The following is a 19,644-nucleotide window of genomic DNA, read 5'->3' as shown; positions in this document are numbered from 1 at the left end:
CAGACCCGTGTTCAGTATGAACAGGGTCTACCCGGGAATTTCTCTCAGTGGGAGCCTCTGTTCTCCGGCAATATCCCCGGTTCATATACCTGGGATATTGTTGGGGCGGCAGTATGAAAGCGGTATAACTAGTGTGTAACTGCCCTTGTAAAGACTCGTTGAGCTAATAAACATCACTGCTTTAAGATCCTGCTTTGACGCAACTCACCGGCTGTAATTCCTGTGAACTACAGATTAAACCACTCTAATCTGTTATCCGACTGTTCTGACGTTGAGACCCAGGGTCTGATTCATTAAGGAAAGGAAAGCATAAAAAAAGGGTAACTTCGCACCTTTTCAAAACCATGTTGCATTGAAGGGGAGGTAAATTTAAAATGTGGGGACAAATTTATGGGTGTGGTCAGCCATGTACTAGATCGACTTTAAATTCCGTGTAAAAATAAAGCTATCAAGTATTTGTGTGTTACATAAAAAGACAGCCAGTATTTTCCTTACATGCAAAATAATAAACTAAGTTGCACCTCTTGCATTGTAACATGGTTTATCCAGGAGCAAATTTACTTCTTTTATTGGTCTTATTTTCTTTAATGAATCAGGCCCCCAGCATCTAATGACACTCTGTCTGCTACGCTGCAGCTCTGGCCAGTGTGATAGTCCCAGAGGTACTAGCCCAGGTGCCCAGCAAGGGGTTACACGAGCAGCGAGAGTCACCCAGAAGGAAGCAGTTCTAGGTGCCGGTGAAGGATCCTATTGGTGGCAGCAGAGCCCTGCTTACACCCCTAGAGAGGTGCAATGGGGATAAAGAAAGGGGATGGTGGCAGGGCAAGCCCAGCTGGTCCCCAGCAGCAGGACAGGATGGCATAGGAGGTCATCCTGTGTCAGAGCTACACAGGGCAATAAGCACAGACAGTGGGTGTCAGTCTGGACAAGGGGCAGGGTACTAACAGCTAATCCTGACATCAGGATCTTCCTCGGAGCTGAACATAGAACAGGGTCACTCCCGCTAACATTACCATTTAATCTAATTCAGGTTATTGTTCCACTTCCACACATTTAATAGACTCTTCGTCAGCGAAATATCTCTTCAGAGTATGAATATGCAGATATTAGCCCGAGGATTAGTTGAATGATCCCACTTGTTAATAAGCCATTTAGTGTTGAGATGTAAGAACAGCATTTAATGCTGAGATGTAAATTTGAAAGCTGAAAATATTGTCACATTAAAGCTGTTGTGTTTCTTGCAGCGTCTTCATTAATGTGCTGGAAATCTTCCTGCGACCAGTTACTTTATTCTGAGAACGATCTGTGTTTGTGCGGAAGAAATTCCCGGTGACTTGGTTTTCTTTCTGTTGTTGGGAAGACGCCACTGACCTGCAAAACAATTTTTCATTTTCAAAAGGAAAAGATATGGAGATACCATGGCAGGGTCGGACTCCCTCCTAAAGCAGATAGTGGGGAGGGGGGGAACTTGTTCAGGGGAGGGCTGGCAAATTTTAGCCCAGGGAGCAAGACTCAACTCAGCAGCCTAGTTTAAAGGGAAAAAAATGCAGGTGGTCCAGTGACCCAGCCCAAGGTAGCACACTATGGGACCGGTTGGGGGGCATATGCCCTCCAGCGTAGCCTACTCCTGGACTTAGTGCTTTATATATGACTGAAATCTATGACACACATTTTATATTGCACTACTGATCATTTTCTACCCACATACTCTGCCACCACGCTTTACCATACTTTTTCGTGTCTTGCTGGTTTCCAGGAACTAGTGTTCACTGACTACTCCTACTGGCACCACTCAGCTAAGCCAACCACTCGCCCATCAAGTGTCTCCGGTTGTAGGAGTACAGTCGTTGCCACCGCCAGGCTTCTTTAATTAACGACACCTGGAACGGGACACAGGTCCTTTAAACTATCACCACTGGTCCCCCCCAGACCTCGCTAGGCCACCGCCTCAGTGTATATTATTTGTGCTATTTCAGTGTTGGACTGCGCATAATAATTAGTCTTCATCATTGTGTGGCTCTGGGGGGGGGGGGGAGTCTAGTTAAACTTGATACATTTGTATCCACACAGCGGTTTTGTGTCCACATAAGTAAACCGTTCTCCTGGATCATGTAAACACAGAAGGGAGCCATCAATGTAGATAGTAAAAGCTTCATACAGGTCTGTACCTGTAAGCTTGTGTCGCAGTTGTAAGACCCTAAATGGTACCCACTGCCCAGTGGAGACGGATGTTGTATGAAACGTTATTTGCGGAGAACGCAGCCTCTGATTCCTCTAGGAGGTAGTGACATCACTGTGTGCCGCAGTGAACTCCTATATCGCTTTCTCCTGTATATTGATTCAACTTCAAATATGATCTGTCTCCATTGTAAATAGTCAATGGCTGCATCTGTCTCGAAGTCAAATCAGTGAGCTGCCCACTGTTTGTTTTAGTTCTCTCCTTTTGTGACCCACCTTAATTACACACAACACTTTGATACTACCGAGTCCGTCTGTGTGCGCGTTAGAAGTGCTGAATTATATATTGACAGTCGCCAGCGTGGGGTGTAATGGCTCACTCCCGCCGTGTTTCATGCAAATCAATATATCACAGCTATATTTCCAGAATAATACGCTCGCAGTCTGCCAGGCTGTGTCCCTCTGTTTACCTAGATACAGCTTTGGCTGATATCTAAAAATAAGGGAGACCTTTGTGAAATGGATGTTTATTTCCCCAGCAAGGAATAGACTGCAGAATTGTGACAAATGACGGCACAAATGAGTTCCTGTATTGTGGTGCCGAGGATCCGTCTCTTGGTGATACTTTGTGTCTGGTGTTTGGTGCAGAGTGTCCGTCCATCGCTTATTGAAATCTCTGAACACACAGATTGGTTTAACTTAATGCAGGTTCGTCCTCTGTTCACCCGGTGACACTAGCAGGTCATGTTTCAGGATTTCCCTGTGCGACGACAATTACTGAGCTAGTAAAACAGATTAATTTTCCTGACCTGATTGAGGAGATCTTCAGATCTTGACCCCGTTGTCCTGTGGGCGTTGTATGATGTTACTAATCAGATATTAGTTGTGATCAATCTAAGGCAATGAAGACTGATGCGGGCAACATTTAATTACGTGTGTTGGATGTCTGCATGTAATGTCACAGCCTCGTTCTGTCCCCACACTGCATTATCCAGGTCGTCTCTTGGTGTGATGACTCCTGATCTTCCCAATCGCAGCCACGGAGCACAACCTGTTGTAGAATTTCAGGAACTTCTTTTGTTTATCGGAGGAGTGTAATGTGTTTCCTCTCTGCACAATAAACAATAGGGACCCGTTTCATTAACGAACGCAAAATGAACATATTGTAAATTTTTTAACAAACGTAGCACGACCTGAATTCAACAAGGAGCAGATCTGAAGATAGAAGATCTGAAGATGTTGATGAATACGGGTCTAGATCCGCTCTGCTCTAACAGACAATACACTGCAGGATACATCCAATACATATGTGGAATATAAAGTCACAAATAATGCACAGAAAAGAAAATATTCAATGATTGTCACCTGTTAATAATTTAGTTATTATAATGTAATATTAATGTCATTTTTAGAAATGCCTTTTATTTGTTGGGTTAATTGAAATACCGTTTGGTATATAGGCCCCTACATCTCCCATTAATATAGCTGGAAGACAGCTTTGCCATAAACCCACTTTCTCTGCAGAAATAAATCCTGTTTAGCGTAATACAAATGTGGGTCTTATGTCACTAGGTGTAATGTCTGCATAATATGCCCAATCTTCATGAATTCAGTTATCTGGAAGATATCAGTCATCGGTATCTCACGCCCTGGACACATTGATTACAGTTATGTAAAAGATGCATTGAAATCATTTAAGGCCAATGGATACAGTGTTGCTATTCACAGCAACAGTTTCTTTTAGTGTCTGGTGATTTTATTTCCATGTCATTTCTAACACCTCAGCCCTGCAGCAAAAGGCACTAAACTTGGGATCCATCGCCCCAATATTAATCATTCCTGTACATAAAGGGCCTAATTCATCAAGGCACCGAGCGTATACCCAGAACCGGACAATATGCCAGTAACCGCAGCCCTGTCTGCTCTGTCTTCGGGCTCTAAGGACACTTACTACAGCCTACAATTTAGGGGAGTGAACAAGGCTGGGAAGGGGCGTTTTGCGGTAGTCGGTGTACAGTAGGGGCGTGCCAGACTCAAGCGCACGCAGCCACATCCGATTCCAGCTCTGGGCATCGCAAAGTTTCTTCTTTTTCTGCCGTATCTGTTGCTCCTGATACAGGGCTAATCTAAGTCCTCGTCAGTGATGACGGCTGTGTATACAGCTATAACATGTGTTTGCAATCACGAGCAACTGTAACAATGTATTTTATGTTCAGTAGACATTAATAACATCCTAATAAGTGTATTCCATGGGGAAAAAAATAATAAAAACACTTTTTTAAACTTTCTTTTTAATGTTTTATCATTAATGTGTATATTGTTAACTGGTGGCATTATTTCTTTATTTTCTTTTTCTGTGCATCCATTTGCTAATATATAATCCACTTAGGCTTTGGATATATCGTACAGTGTCTTGTGTAGTAGACCTACATCCGAATTCATCAGCGCGCAGAGCTTGAGATCCGTTCTTTGAATTCGGGAGTACGCTGAGCCGACTTGCTCAAATTTTCAAACAGAGACGCAGGTTGCGCTCAGTAGGGGTGTCTTGATGAATGGGGGCCACAGATGCTGATACGTGATGTCACAATCCTATTTTTGCGCAAGTGCATTGTAATCTGCTTAGATATACAGGGGACAAAGGGTAGGGTACAATAATTGCAACTTTCCGATGGGAGAAGTTTGGTAGAACAGATGAGTAGAAATTTTCACTTTTTTTTTTCTACACTAATTTGTCAAATTGGCTATAAAGACTAAACAAATCTGAGCTATATTCGGGCAAGGAGAACAGGTTTCAGCTTATCACTATACATTGTACGGTGTTTTTACTGATTTCCTTTGCCAACCTCTAACTTAGGGACATCACGGTGATGTCCGGCTGCGCTGATTAGTGGGTACTGTGGTACCCAAACCTGGTGTGAGGAATCCTCAGTGAAGATACATCAGAGATGCTGCCTTCACGACCGTTCGGGAGGCAGTCCGCTACACATTGCGTTGCGTTGAATCCCCCTCTTTGGTCACAGTTCATCTATCATCATCATCACCATTTATTTATATAGCGCCACTGATTCCGCAGCGCTGTACAGAGAACTCATCAGTCCCTGCCCCATTGGAGCTTAGTCTAAATTTCCTAGCACACACACACAGACAGACAGAGAGAGACTAGTGTCATTTTGATAGCAGCCAATTAACCTACTACTATATTTTTGGAGTGTGGGAGGAAACCAGAGCACCCGGAGGAAACCCATGTAAACACGGGGAACATACAAACTCCACACAGATAAGGTCATGGTCGGGAATTAATCTCATGACCCCAGTGCTGTGAGGCAGAAGTGCTAACCACTGAGCCACAGTGCTCACAACACATGCTAGCAAAAGACACGGGAATAAAAGCGTTTTTACTTGTATATGTTCTGTCAGATGCATTTTAAGACATGTCCAGATCAGAAACATTATCATTTGTGTCCGACGTAACAGCGTTGTATACGGACACTCTGCTATAGCGCAGCAGAACCGTAAAGCCTTCACAGTGTTACTAGTATGTGCTAAAGTCACATGACCTTATTTGGAACAATATAAGGATGTAATGACGTGTTCTATACACAAGAGAGAATAGTGTCTTGACAACTATTAATAAATTCAAATGTCCCATTTTTCAATATGAAGATATAATTAAATACAAACACAAATACAACATACAAATTAAATTATGTTCAATTGAAAATCTAATTAAGTTTAAATGAAATAACATCTGTTGTTTTCTCCTTTAAAAATTAAATGCAAATCCTGCAGTTGTTCAAGTGGACATGTCTGTGGGTAATGTGGATAGATGTGCGCAACTTCATATAATGTAATTATCAGTATATAAGTACCATCAGCTGGGAGGGTCACTGTGATTCGGCCAATCAGAAGCAGCGAGCTGATAGTCATCGTCATTATGTATTATTGCACCCATTCTCCAACACAAACTAAGAGATACGTCTACTAAGAGGTGTATCTGACAATGCGGGCGCAGGTAATTGTCCAGCAGTGACGTGAATACGCCCTGACTGCACTGGGCTACACTCGCCAGTCTCTGCCCTCCCCCGCTGCCTAAGGTAATGCGGGTGAACGATATGCAAAAATGTATGTATGGACGTATACACAGTACAGAAACATGTATCTTACGCAAAGAAAACACAGACGTACGCCTAACTCCAAGTACACCCCAGTCATGTTCTAATTAGAAAATGATAAAAATACTATAAATTAAGCATTTTATAGTTTATTTTAATATATTTTATTTCATCTAGACGTACACATCTTACAATGCGCTTGGATGCATAGTTTTGTTCTTCATAAATGATAGTAAAGGCCAACAGCAGTTTGTTTTTGTGTTTGTGTTATTGCTCTCCACAGAAAATTACCCTGAACTGCAAGTGCTGTTAGTGCGGAGTAAGATTATGAATCCTGTTATCTCTGCGTGGTCTGATGCTGTCTGTATAATACACAGAACATGCAGATGGAATGTCAGCAGCACACAGCATACATACTCCTACTGTACAATTAGAGAGCAGGAATAGGGATTTGGCATATAAAGTGTATGTATGTATGTATATGTATGAATGTATATGTATACATGTACGTGTGTGTGTGTGTGTGTGTATATATATATATATATATTTTTTTGCAAGAGAAAAGGTGCCAGAATTCACATCACTTGGTCAATCACTGTACACACCCCCCCCACGCGTCAGCATTAAGCTCTCAGCGTGCAACCACACGGCCAATCACAAGCTGAGCGGCGCCATCACAACCAGCGCGGACGATGTACGCATACATCGGACTCGACACACAAGCAGCCGCATGCACCGTTTTAATGATTTTGCCGCCGACCTGCTACGCTCGACAGCGCGGTTCAAGTCCACGTAGACCAAACATCAAATAAAGGTGCTGGAACGCCGTTCCGGTGAGTTCTATGAGAAAAAAGCTCTGTATGTATGTATGTATAGATACAATATTATTTTTTTCGTAGGAGATCTAGGTATCAAAATGGTTATTTGGTGCATCTGTCATTATCTCATTGACAGCAATACAATGGTTGTTATAAATCTGTCTCTAACGATGCAGGAAGCCATCTCTCTGTGGCAGTTCATAGAGCGAAACGCGTGGGGCCTTCTCACCGATTCCTTCTCTCCTTGGTCCAGGATATACAGAGACCTTCCAGTTAGTTTCCTTCTCCTGGTCAGCTTGAGATTCATGGAGCTCCAGTGTCACAGAAGGGCACTGAGACCCAACCTATGCACTATCTTTTTAGATAAGCTTGAGAAACAATTAACTTCTGCACAAGATTTTAACTATATTAATATGACAATTTGGTGTTTGGAGGCTGTGTCCTGATCATTCTTAGGTCTGACCCTGGAGTCAGGGGGCACCTGAGAAAATTCACTATTATCAGATAAGCTCTGAACTATTTGTTTGTGTCAAAGATACCGTTCAGTTTATTGAATACTACACTCTATTGCGCCCTTTTTCTATTTAATTTTGATTTATGATATGTATAACAATGTTGTGACTGTATCCTGAAAGGAACTGCATATTTATCTTATGAATTCTTAATTATTCAAGTGATTTAATTGCTTTAGTTATTTTCTTGTATCTATTTTTTTTATTCTGTATGAAATTCACAATGGGATAATTTTTGGGTGATAGAAGGTAGTGCTGTTCTAATATAAATATATATATATATAGAGAGAGAGAGATAGATATATTCGAGACGTTCAGACTCAGTTCCTCGAGGACCGAACACACCCAAACTTGGCACATCCGAGAGCTGAGCCGCGCCCTTGGAATTGAAAACGAGGCAAAACATCATTGTTACGTCGTCGGATCTTGCGAGTTTTGGATTCTATAAGTACCGCCCTCCACGGAGATCCAGCATCATTTCACAGAGGGACACAGAAGGGGTAGCAGAGTTTTTTGCAATCTGTAGAGCATTTGGGCAGCGTCATAGGTAGAATAGAAAGAGGAGGGGTAGCAGTGTTCTTCAAAGTCTCCAGTGACATTCAGGAGAGCTCCATTGCTAATTGTCATTGCTGAAATAGAAATACTAGGTCTGGCAGGCTTGGTCTTCTAAATCTGCAGTCCCATAATGTACAGTGTTATATAGGTAACACACAAAGAGGAGAGCTCCATTGCTAACTGTCATTGCTGAAATACAAATACTAGGGCTGGCAGGCTTGGTATTCTAAATCATCAGTCTTTGTTTGAAAATGTATAAAAATAATATTGTGACCTGTGTGGTGGTCAAAATTGACTGCAAAAGACTTGAAATTAGTGTTATTGAGGTTAATAATAATGTAGGAGGGGAAGCAAAATTATGTGATTTAAGCAAAAAAAAAAAAGTAGGGATTTTAGAAGAAAAAAATCGGGATCTAAAGCCAAAATACGCAAGGTGGTTTTGCCAAACCAAAACACGAAGTTAATCCAGATCCAAAACCAAATCACGAAGTTGATCCAGATCCAAAACCAGAACACGGCGGGCAGTGAACATTATATATATATATATTATAATAAGCCTGATGGGAAATTAGGTAGTTAGTATAGAAATGTATGTCCTGAGGGAACAGTATAGGAATAGAATTAAACCATAAAATAATGCTGCTATATTACTGTGTGCATTATAATGATTTCCTTATTACGGTCAGTAATTTCTTCATCAGCCGTAACGACCACCGATCTCAGGAACAAGAACAACTCGGCTGTAATAAATTCATGACATTGTAATTTATATATAGAGACGAAAACTGCATTATACTTTACATTTGCAGGATATGAGGTTCACGATTGAATAGAATTCATTTACACGTCAATTATATGTAAGAAATGTGTTAGCCAGTGGCAGGACTCACTGTGCGCATCCAATCCTTCCTGCTCTCCACTGTGTGTGTGTGTATGTGTGTGTGTGTACGTGTGTGTGTATATGTGTGTGTGTGTGTGTGTGTGTGTGTGTGTAGATATATATAATTATGTGCTCTTTAGTTGGTTAGATACAAGAGTGTATCTAAATGCTCAGCATTGTAGAACTCATTATGTGTGTATATATATATATATATATATATATATATATATGTGGATAGAGGTAAGTGAGAATTAAAGGTCTGAGGATGCATTGATCTTCTTTCTCCCACTTCTCCCCCACATTCAATCCTGAACTGCTGCCTCCAACCTAGTAATATTTCTAAGTATTATCTGCTCTGATACCAGAGGCTGCCAGGTTTCTAAATCATTATTTTTACTTCAACTTTCTACTAATTGGACTTTTCCTTCACCTCAACAACTGTCAGTCCTTGCACTGCCCCCCTCGACGTCTCTAAATAAAACTGTAATGCCTATTGCTAATTTTTTGGCATATGAAAAAAAAGTGATTTTGGATTATAATACTTTCTCATTACCCATCCGTGACTCCATTCCTTCTAGACTTCTCTAGGGCTGCACCTCAGCCCCGAAACTCACTGCAAAGCTGAGTCTCCTCATCTCTCTAAATTATAGCTTTTAATGGTATCCATCCTATCCATGTCATCCGATCTGCTCATTCGTTCTCCTACAACAATTACTCTTTTATTAACTCTTCTAACTTCTAGCAGCTTTGTGGCGCTCCTGTATCCACTATCTGGTTTCCCAATTCTCACCTTGATCTCGTTATTCCTTTGCTTTGTAAGATCTCTGTCTTTAGTGTTTGTATGAGTTATCCCTTGTGATCCATTTGTTTTATTGCTCAGTGCAATGAATTATGTGGCTATTGCATAGGATACAATACAAATTTAGGGTCCCCCTATAATGCAGAACTGAGAACCAATATATATGACCAATCATCTCCAGCTTTTCTTCTTCTTAATTAGAGGCTGACATTATAGCTGCCCTCTCTTCAGCAACAACGTCTGTTCTGCGCTCTTGGTAGCAGAATCCATCTCCCCGAGGACTCGTAAGGTGAGTTGTAAAGTCAAGTTCAAAAAAGGTTTATTGGGGAATGTATTGATTTTTCCTGGGATTGGCCTGAAAGACGGATCCGTGAAAATATAGTTTTATTTCGTCTTAATATGATGCGTATCAGACATTGGCATCCGAGCAGGGAAATGTCACCGGGCGAGGCTTACAACGTTATGGATCATTAAACCATAATAATTAGCCGCTTCTGTGAATAGACTTTCAGCTCCCTCTTGTTCTGTGTTTTTTATTCCATCACAAAAGGAAATCCGTAATCACACATGAAGTTATGGAAATGATTCATAGAATAATTTGGAATGTTATTAGGTGGCGGTTCTGGTTTGAAGGTAAGGCTAATTATTGCCAAGTTACTCCCACTGATTTATTGTTTTGAGAAATAACAGCCTCTGTCTGCTCTTGAGTGCATCACAGATACAGTTCTCCCCCTGATGTTCAGGGGGTAGAGGTCAAGCACCAAGAGCTACGTCCTGAGAGAGAGCGGAACACGTTTATACATCGGGTTGTGGTCCGTTTGTTGTTGTTAAACTATATCTAGTGGGCTTTAAATGTGCAGAAGTCTGCTATCACATGCCGGGCGATCGGGCCATATATCCAATTCCCGACATACTTACCCGCCCCTGCTGTCCGCTCGGTTCGGGCTGGGCACCGCCATCTTTCCGGGTCTGCACATCTGTCAATTTGACTGCCCCTCTCCCTATTGGTTGGAGTTTAGGCTCCAAAGTTTAAAAGACACCTCCTCCCTGTCCTCAGTGCCTGTTTTTCATGTTACCTTCCATGCAGTTCTGGCTCCTGTACTCCTCGTCTGAAGAGCTGACACTCTACAGTGCTTTTCCTCTGTTCCTGCGTAACCTGCTGGCTACACACTGCAACGCATCGTCTCTGTTCCTATGTAAGCTGCTGACTGCTGAACTCTATACCTGCCGCCATCCCAGTGGTAATCCGTTGTCCGCAGAGCTGGCACTCTCCTCTTGTTTGCTGACTCTTGTGTCTTGTTTCCTTAGTATTCCGCCTAGCTGTGTCAAGTAAGGGTCGCAACCTGCAAGGGGGTGCAGCTAAGTCCAAACCGCCTTGCGGCTGATCCCTGGTGAATACCTCCTCCTTGTTAGACTCTGCGCCTTACTGGGAGTTGTATTTAGACTCCGACTGGGTCCCGTTCATTTACCATTCCTGCTGCAGATTTGTGACCGAGGCTCGTGACATCAGCAGCTTGTAGCACTCCGGCTGTTTCGGAGCAATGGCTGATTAAGATCCCTTGAGACCCTGGACAACAGGGTTTAGTTTCTTTTTTGTCATAAAAACTAAATTAAATTAAAAAAAAGCATTTCAAATGGCTTAGAGTAATTTAGGCCCCTCAATAACAAAATAAATGATAAAAACCGGGTTAGGGCTGTGATAGGCACCCCGGGGGCCGCATGTTATCCTTAATCTCAGTAATACATTAAAACAATACATTTAATCAAATAAAGAGACACCTATCTGTAATAACTTATTAGAGGGCATTTTAAATAAGTGATACAAGTTATATCAAACAGATCTGACAATACAGCAGGAAGGAGCTGGGGGCCGAAGGGGACGACTCTGAGGGCCGCCTTGTGCCCATCACTGAGTTGGGTTAGTCCAGGCCCTGGTGCCCATCACTGGGTTAGTCCAGGCCCTTTCGATGCCTACTGGGCCCTATCCACCTACTTGGCTTAAGTAAATAAAGTGCCCCTTTGGCAGACCCATGCTACAGAAAACCCTTTTAGATTTAAGAGCTAAAATGTAGCAGATTAAAGTAATGTAGCACAATAATTAGTAATGAAATTCTGAGTTTGATTCCGACCAGGGCACTATCTGCTGGACTTTGTCTTCTCACCATGTTTGCGGAGGTTTTCTCCGAGTGCACCGGTTTCCTCCCACTGTCCAAAAACCAAACTGATAGGTTCAATGTATTTTGACAAAACTCTACTGTGTGTGTGTGTGTGGTCGAGAATTTAGACTGTAAGCTCCAATGGGAGCTACAGCCATGAAGATCTCACAATCTGGTATGTAGATAAACATACAGACATATTATGGAGAATTAGAAGTACTGTTAGGTGGAAGTTGATCCTTCTCCTTGGGTAATTGAATTGTAAATTTTCAGTGGGATACGGAGAAATAAGTTAAAATAAAGGCTTCCAAAAGCTTTTGCATATGTTCCAAATGGACTACTGGGTAGAAGAACTCTGAGGAAGGAACAATATATCCAGCCTTTTTTTGATACATGGGAAAGCTTCATTGAAACTCTATCTGCTCCGCGGATGTTTCAAGCTCACTGTTTGGTACGAGAGCAGGATGTGTGTGAACGACCCATCTCTCGTTCTCTAACCTCTCTACTTCGGTTTAGTGTCCCCAGCGGTGGATCCCTCGCGATCTGTGTTACTTGACATCTATTTATTCAGATGCTTATTTGTGTTTTATCTATAATAACTTGATTATGTTTTTGCTAAATGCTGTTCACACTGTTTCTGAAGTTTTGCGTAATTTCTCTTGTGATCTTGTCCTTCGCGCTGTAATTTATGTATGTTTTTACTACACATTTTATATTGTTTCAGACATGCTTCTATAAAAATATATAAAACAAACACAAAGTCTTCCAATGACATAAAATATTTCACTTTCACTTAAAGTGTCTGCGCTCTGGATTTTTCCATGAACAAGTGCCGATGAAATGCTGGACGAAGAACATGGAACCGTTGTAAAGGTGATGTATCCTGACCTAGGTTTATGGCCCTGGGTCGCCTCTCACGCGCTCCATAACCGGACATACATTGCCGTCTTTATTTCTGGGACAATAAGTTGCTGGGAAGAAAGAGCCGTTGTCGGAAGTCGCTTTACACAGAAATCGATCATATGATGGTGATATATATATTTTTTCCCCCCCTTCTCCTATTAAAATATGCTTTACTGTGTCAAAGCACGGAATATGTCAGCTGAAATCAATCGGGTGCTAGAAGCCAAGAAGAAATAGCCTGGCTCGCCTCTATAGCGCGAATAACACAATTAATTTTCAGCTTCTCAAAATTAATGGAGTTTTTATTGCTGAGAAGTGTTGAAGGTTAACATCATTGGGAGCTGAAATCCTTTGGCTTAATCCGCAGAAACAATGGTGTTCGTGGCGGCTCTCCGCATCTCGTCTTGGCAGCGTTCCTTGGCCTTGCTTTAAGAACTGCTGGCCCTTACAATCCTGCGTGCAATGGCTTCTCATTACTACATCTGCCTTCTGCAACTTTGTTAAAATGTTATTAGGGTACAGTATCGATCCATCTAGGTCTGTTTTAGCTTATCTCCTTAAAGGAGGGCAAAAATTAAAATAAATATATGAAAAAACCCACAGTTTTTTCCACTCTGTCTTAGTCTTCTATAAGGAGACAGTTTATTGCTCCTGCTGATCTTCCCCCACCTCCTCACAACAGCTTCAAAGTGCCTCTCTTGTATGGCTCACTGACTGAGATCTTGACTGCAAATTCCAGAGAGCATGTTTGGTTGTGCAATAAGGATGAGTTATGTGAGCAAGTGCACCTCTTTCTCAGGCTAGCGCATTTCACAGTACGCGCCCTCTTCCAGGTCCGTGAAACCGCCCCGGAAAGTCAGTTTGGGCCTAGTTTCACAGGTTCCTGGATACAACTCAAAATGTGCATGATGGAAAAGGTGAATGTCACTTCAAAGTCCAACAAACTGCCGCTTTGGGGTCAGAATCTTCGTAAGCGTACATTGAGAGGCTGTCTTTATTACGCTGCTTGACACGCGTGCAACTGGATGGTGCAAAACACTTATAAGATAAGATCTGGTCTCTACCACTGCAGAGATGATGAAAGAGTCCTGTTATCAAGGGCCAACAAAAGGTGGGTGGGGGAGCCTCAAAAGAGACAGCTGTTCTGGGCCCTGTCACAATAAGTTGTTTTATCTCTCTCATATCTATCTATCATTTATCTATCTCAAAACTATCTATTTCATATCTATCTTGTATCTATCTCTCATATGTATTAATTATCTATCTATTATCTATCTCATATCTATCTATCTCTTTATCTCATATCTATCTATCTCTTTATCTCATATCTATCTTTCTCATATATATATATATATATATATATATCTGTTTATCTATCTCTGTGTTTGGCGCTCTCCCTGGGTATTACACTTAGTACACCTCAGTAAGTAACTAGTACATCTCTGTCATTTGAGGCTTAAAATGACAAACAACCTTGTTATAACCGGCTCTCACCTGTAATTTTGTGTTATATTTGGATCTGGAAGAAATAAAAGCTTAAATTAATTTATCTGCTCCATTGAGCTTCAAACCGAGGAAAGAAAAAAGCTTCTCGGGATTAATTTCTCGTGTTGCTGTCAGATTGTTATATGTGGCCTCTGAGGGTCACCAGGGAAGGGGGCTTGTTGGGAACTACTGAAGAGGGCCCTCCGTGTCTTGGCCTGCCCCTGTCACAGACACGTGTTGGTCTTGATTGTCCATTGATCTGATGTCTTAATAATAGCAAACCTCCTGCTAATATCACTAAGATGTGGAGAGACGCGGTCAGGTTCCCAAAGCGCTCACTCCAAGGGCCATTTTCAATCAATGTCATATTTTGTGGCCAAGAATGAACATGTTCTACCTCTCGACCACCTGCAGCTACTCTGATCTGAGTGTCCTGATTCCTTATTGTGTCTCTCACTCGTCATTGTGCGCTGCTGAACAGCAAGATATATGTGCACACACAAATGTGTGTGTTTAAAGGGTAAATAAACTCACTGTAGGACATTATTAACAAAACCCATGTAATACTGAGCTACTGCATATAGGTTACTTGATATTTGATATAAATTATTTTCAAAACAAGCAGCTGCAGCCTCTATCAGATATTAACCTATATCAGAGGTTGAGTATTACTTTGCTGAATATTATACACAAGTTAACCCGTGCATGATACTCATGCATTCTAGTCAAATCAAGATACTTAAGGTCTTAAAAAGGTTCTTTTCATGCATTTGGGCCTAGCCCAGGCCTCCTCAGGGGAAGAGCGTTACTTCCCGACGCAAGCGCCCTTTTTAATGTGTGTTCATGAGGTAAAATTACCTCACGAAAATGAGTTTGACCCCTCAACTCGTAAATTTAGCCTTTACTACCCCTCCCACGGGGGGAAGGGGGGATGATGGAAGTTAACTGACTTGACTATTCTAATTTTTTTGTCAAATAATGTCAGTATACCAAATTTCAGGTCAATTGGATGAGCCCTTTCTGAGAAAATAGTTTTTTACACACACACACACACACACACTAACGCACGCCTCTACACATGTGTGTTCATGAGGTAAAATTACCTCACGAAAATGAGTTTGAGCCCTACCAAATTTCAGCCCTTTTTGAATTTTTTTTCCCACACACACTAAGAATTTAGTAGGTCAGTGTTTAACTCTGCCCAGCAGGTGGCGCTGCAACTTGGTTTTTTTTTTTTCACACACAGACAGACAGACGCCACTAAGCATTTATATATTAGATGGTGTATTTATAGTTAACTAAATAAATGTGTTATGCACTTTAACTCCTCTGCAGCAGGTCATCATGTTAAGAGAGAGGGGCTTCTCTAACACAGCAGATAGAGTGACTGACAGTTTGTCAAACTTGCTTTTCAAAAATGTAAGGCAGGGATTGGCTGATTCATATACAGGGGAGGGCCAGTGATGTCACATCCTAAATGACTGCATACTTAGCTTTTTGACCCATAGGAGACACTGTCCTATAGATGCGTGAGATGCTTCAGGTGTCTGCAATGGAGGGGGGCCTGCAGTGTAATATATATTATATTCATGGTTTACATCTAAAAATATCAATTATGAGGTTTAGTGGCACGCAGGGGTCTTCTTGCATGAGGCATACATTGCTAAATATGCACGCGTGTTCATCTAGCTGTGTTCGCACTAACACATATGCATACAATCAGATGCACAGCGTCATATTTGGAATCACTGGAGTTTAAACTGGAACATTTCACCCATTCCTTTGTTGTTTTCCAAGTTTAATCTTCCTGGTGAAACATTTATGGATTAACAATAGTACTGACTTGCATTGGTGCGTCCATTCTTGCCTTACTGGGGTCTTGGCCTCCAATTGTCCCCAGACATTGACTTGTCTCCAGGTATTTTCTGCCTAGGCAACTAGTTCTCAACTGCGTAACATTCGGGGAATGAGACATGGGAGCACCTTGCAGTGAGGTCCAGGGGCAATGGATACCTGTTTTAACCTAGACTCTCCACAACAGGAGGTCCTCTTGCCCTACGTCAGGGCTTGAAAAATCCCCGGGCACCAGGTAGTCGGTGCACCTAAATAATTGCTGCTGGAAGTCTGTTCCCTGGATGTTAATGGTTCATCATCAGCTATTTATATTGCGCTACTAATTCCACAGCACTGTTCAGAGAACTCACTCATATCAGCCAATTACCTACCAGTATGTTTTTGCAGTGTGGGAGGAAACCGGAGCACCCGGAGGAAACCCACGCAAACACGGGGAGAACATACAAACTCCACACAGATAAGGCCATGGTCAGGAATTGAACTCATGACCCCAGTGCTGTGAGGCAGAAGTGCTAGCCACTGAGCCACCATGCTGCCCAATGGATGAAAATATATCCTGACTCCTTAGAAGATCCTGCGGGAATCCTTATATTTTCCCCTCTCTGTTGTAGGTGGTCCAGTGCGTGACATAACAGTGAAGTCACTAGTTCCAAGTGAATTGATAGGTTAAGCATCGATTCAGAACACAACATTGCGGTCTTCACTCTGTGTAGAGGATGAGAGCCCTTTAAGGAGAGATGTTGAAGTGTAATTAGTTTTCCAAGCGATGCCAGGTAATTAGATGGCACAATTATCCTCTTTATTCATCTCTAAACAGCTTGTAGCGTTCTGGATGGTTATTTTTCGAAAACAGATTTTTCGATGATAAACCTGTGTGTTACTATCTATGGTTTTAATGTAACATTGTAGACTCAGGTGGTAATTTTATCCTTTGTTGGCAGTAAGAAAATGATAGATCATCAGTTAGGTCTTCTAAACTACTGAAGTCTCTTTTTCCATAGCCCTTCCCTAAATTAATTAATTTGTTCCCTTACTGACCTCCATATTAGCCACTAAGCAGGTCCTTCACCTATTGATTTTTTTTACATATATGAAACTGTGACAAAAAATGCTTTTTAAATCAGTGAAAATTTAGAGAGTATTGCCAAGGTGTCTTCACACCAAGGACAGGGTTGTTTCAAAGATCGATACTTGATACCATCTCCGTTCAGCTGCTGGACCCGTAGAGTTCAACAGTCTTTACTATTGCCATCTCTGTTCCTTCTCTGGTGATCTACCGTGTTGGTAAAAGCTGCCGCCACAACTTCTGTGGACCCCAGGGAGCATGTGCCCTGGTTCTGTGCCCAACTGCAAGCCTGATTCCAAACAAAAATTCTGGGAAAACCGCTACTCCGACAACCACAGCAAGAAGCGAAAGCCTTTTCCAGAACCAGACGGAGGTTCAGTTATTATACAGGGTGAAGGACAGACTTTACTTAAGATTTCTAAAGTGGCGGCTTTAATATCGGTGGTTGACAATGCTGCTGCCTTACAGTTTCAATTGTTCCCCCCACATTTTAGATTGTAAGCTCATTTGGGCATTGCCATCTTTACCTTCTGTTAAATGTTGTGGTATTTTAATTATTTGTATTATGATCCCCTTAATGTACAGCGCTACGTAATATGTTGGAACTTCATAAAATAATTAATTTCTTGCTGTAAAACAAGATGGGTATGGAACGACTGTCCATCAGGTGTAGTGGAAAGCCAGGGCATCTCCGCATGGCAAAGTGGGCACCCTGCTAGTGATTTCCTAATTGGTTGCTATGCAGACGCTCCTGCCCAACAATCCAGGAGTCTCTGCTTTGTGACAGCTGATCAAAGAAGTTTGAAGGTGACAAGCTGCTGAAGACTAAATGGGAAGAAAGGGAAGTGTATCTTTTTATTTTTTATACTAGTGAAATAATAAAAATAGTGGTGGAGAATTTCTTTACTTAGTGGTTTATTAAGTGGGGTCAGTGTTCCTATTAAAATATTTTGAGTTCCATCAAGAATGTAACATATTGATATAAATCCTACTTGTGGCTATTTCCTGCATCTAAAGCTGGGTACATACTAATGTAATCATGGTGCAGATCACACGATAAACAACCGTTTGGTCCGATATTTCCAGAGTGTGTAGTACGCTCCCACTTTCATGTTTTATCGTGCCAAAATGTGATGCTTTGTATGTTCTCCCCGTGTTTGTGTGGGTTTCCTCCAACTCTCTAAAGACACACTGGTAGGTTAATTGGCTGACGACAGAACGGACACCAGTGTGTGTGTTCGTGTGGTAGGGAATATAGATTGCAAGCTTCAGTGGGGGATAGACTGATGTGAATGGTTAGATATTCTCTTTGTAAAATGTGTTAGAATATGTAAACACTATATAAATAAATGTTAATGATAATTCATACATGCCAAACTTTTGAAGCTGGCTTCCGGTACCTAGGGGGAAGAGGTAGGCGTGTGGGGCGGGGCTTAAAAAATTGTGTCATTTTGGCCTCGCCCCCACTATAGAATGCTGAAATTCACGGCATTGAATAGCGTGGGTGGGGCTTAATGACATGATTAAGGTCCCTCCCCGCCCGATATTCAATGCCATTAATTTCGGCATTTTTTTTAGGATCTGGGAGTTGTGCCTTCTGTTCCGGGAGTCTTGGAGGACTCCCCGAAATTCGGGAGCCTCCCAGAAATTCGGGGAGAGTAGGCAAGTATGTAATAATTAATGCCACTCACTGATAGTCAGCTGTATGCAGCATGCATAAACTATTTAATGACCGAGGGAATGGAGAGGGTAGACTTGGGAAAGGCAGGTATTATTCTTAAATGTAATTTAGTATATTTTAGCCATAGTGCTCCAAATGTATCTGTCTGTGCCGGGACGTCCTGGCGGCGATTGGACCACGTTGCTCTTTATAAAATTTTGGGGAAACATTTGCAGTTGTAGTTTTGCAGATGAACAAACACTGACGGGTTTGTTTGTATTGTTAGCTAAGTTTCTTCTATACAGTGCTATAAAATATACAATACATTAAGCCATGTTAATAAATGGTATATTTTCCATGTATGCTTTGTATACAATAACCATTCTCCATCATGAATCGGCCATTATAATAAGTATTGCAGCACTGGGAAATAAAAGTCTGTATATTTAATGTTACATGTATGTGCGCTGGATGATGTTTATCCCACAATTTCACAATTTCGCATCCGTTTATCTCCTTCCCCTCTGTCTCTGGGGAGGGCCTGGCAGACTTGGAAGGAAGGGAAATTATTTTGGCTGTCATTACAGCCTCCTTTGCTGAGCCCGTCTTCCTCATGATCTCCCGTTGACACCTGTGTGGTTACTGAGATGTACGAGACACCGGCCT

General features: G+C 41.8%; 1 protein-coding gene across 2 annotated transcripts in view; it reads left to right on the top strand.

Annotated features, from left to right (window-relative positions):
• PTPRF (protein tyrosine phosphatase receptor type F) overlaps nt 1-19,644 on the top strand; it is a 513,733-nt gene that overhangs the window by 150,958 nt on the left and 343,131 nt on the right. The gene's annotated exons all lie outside the window — the stretch shown is intronic.

This window comes from Mixophyes fleayi, chromosome 8 (genome assembly GCF_038048845.1).
Source record: "Mixophyes fleayi isolate aMixFle1 chromosome 8, aMixFle1.hap1, whole genome shotgun sequence".
Taxonomy (NCBI): Eukaryota; Metazoa; Chordata; class Amphibia; order Anura; family Limnodynastidae; genus Mixophyes; species Mixophyes fleayi.
This window is presented reverse-complemented; position numbering and strand designations above follow the sequence as displayed.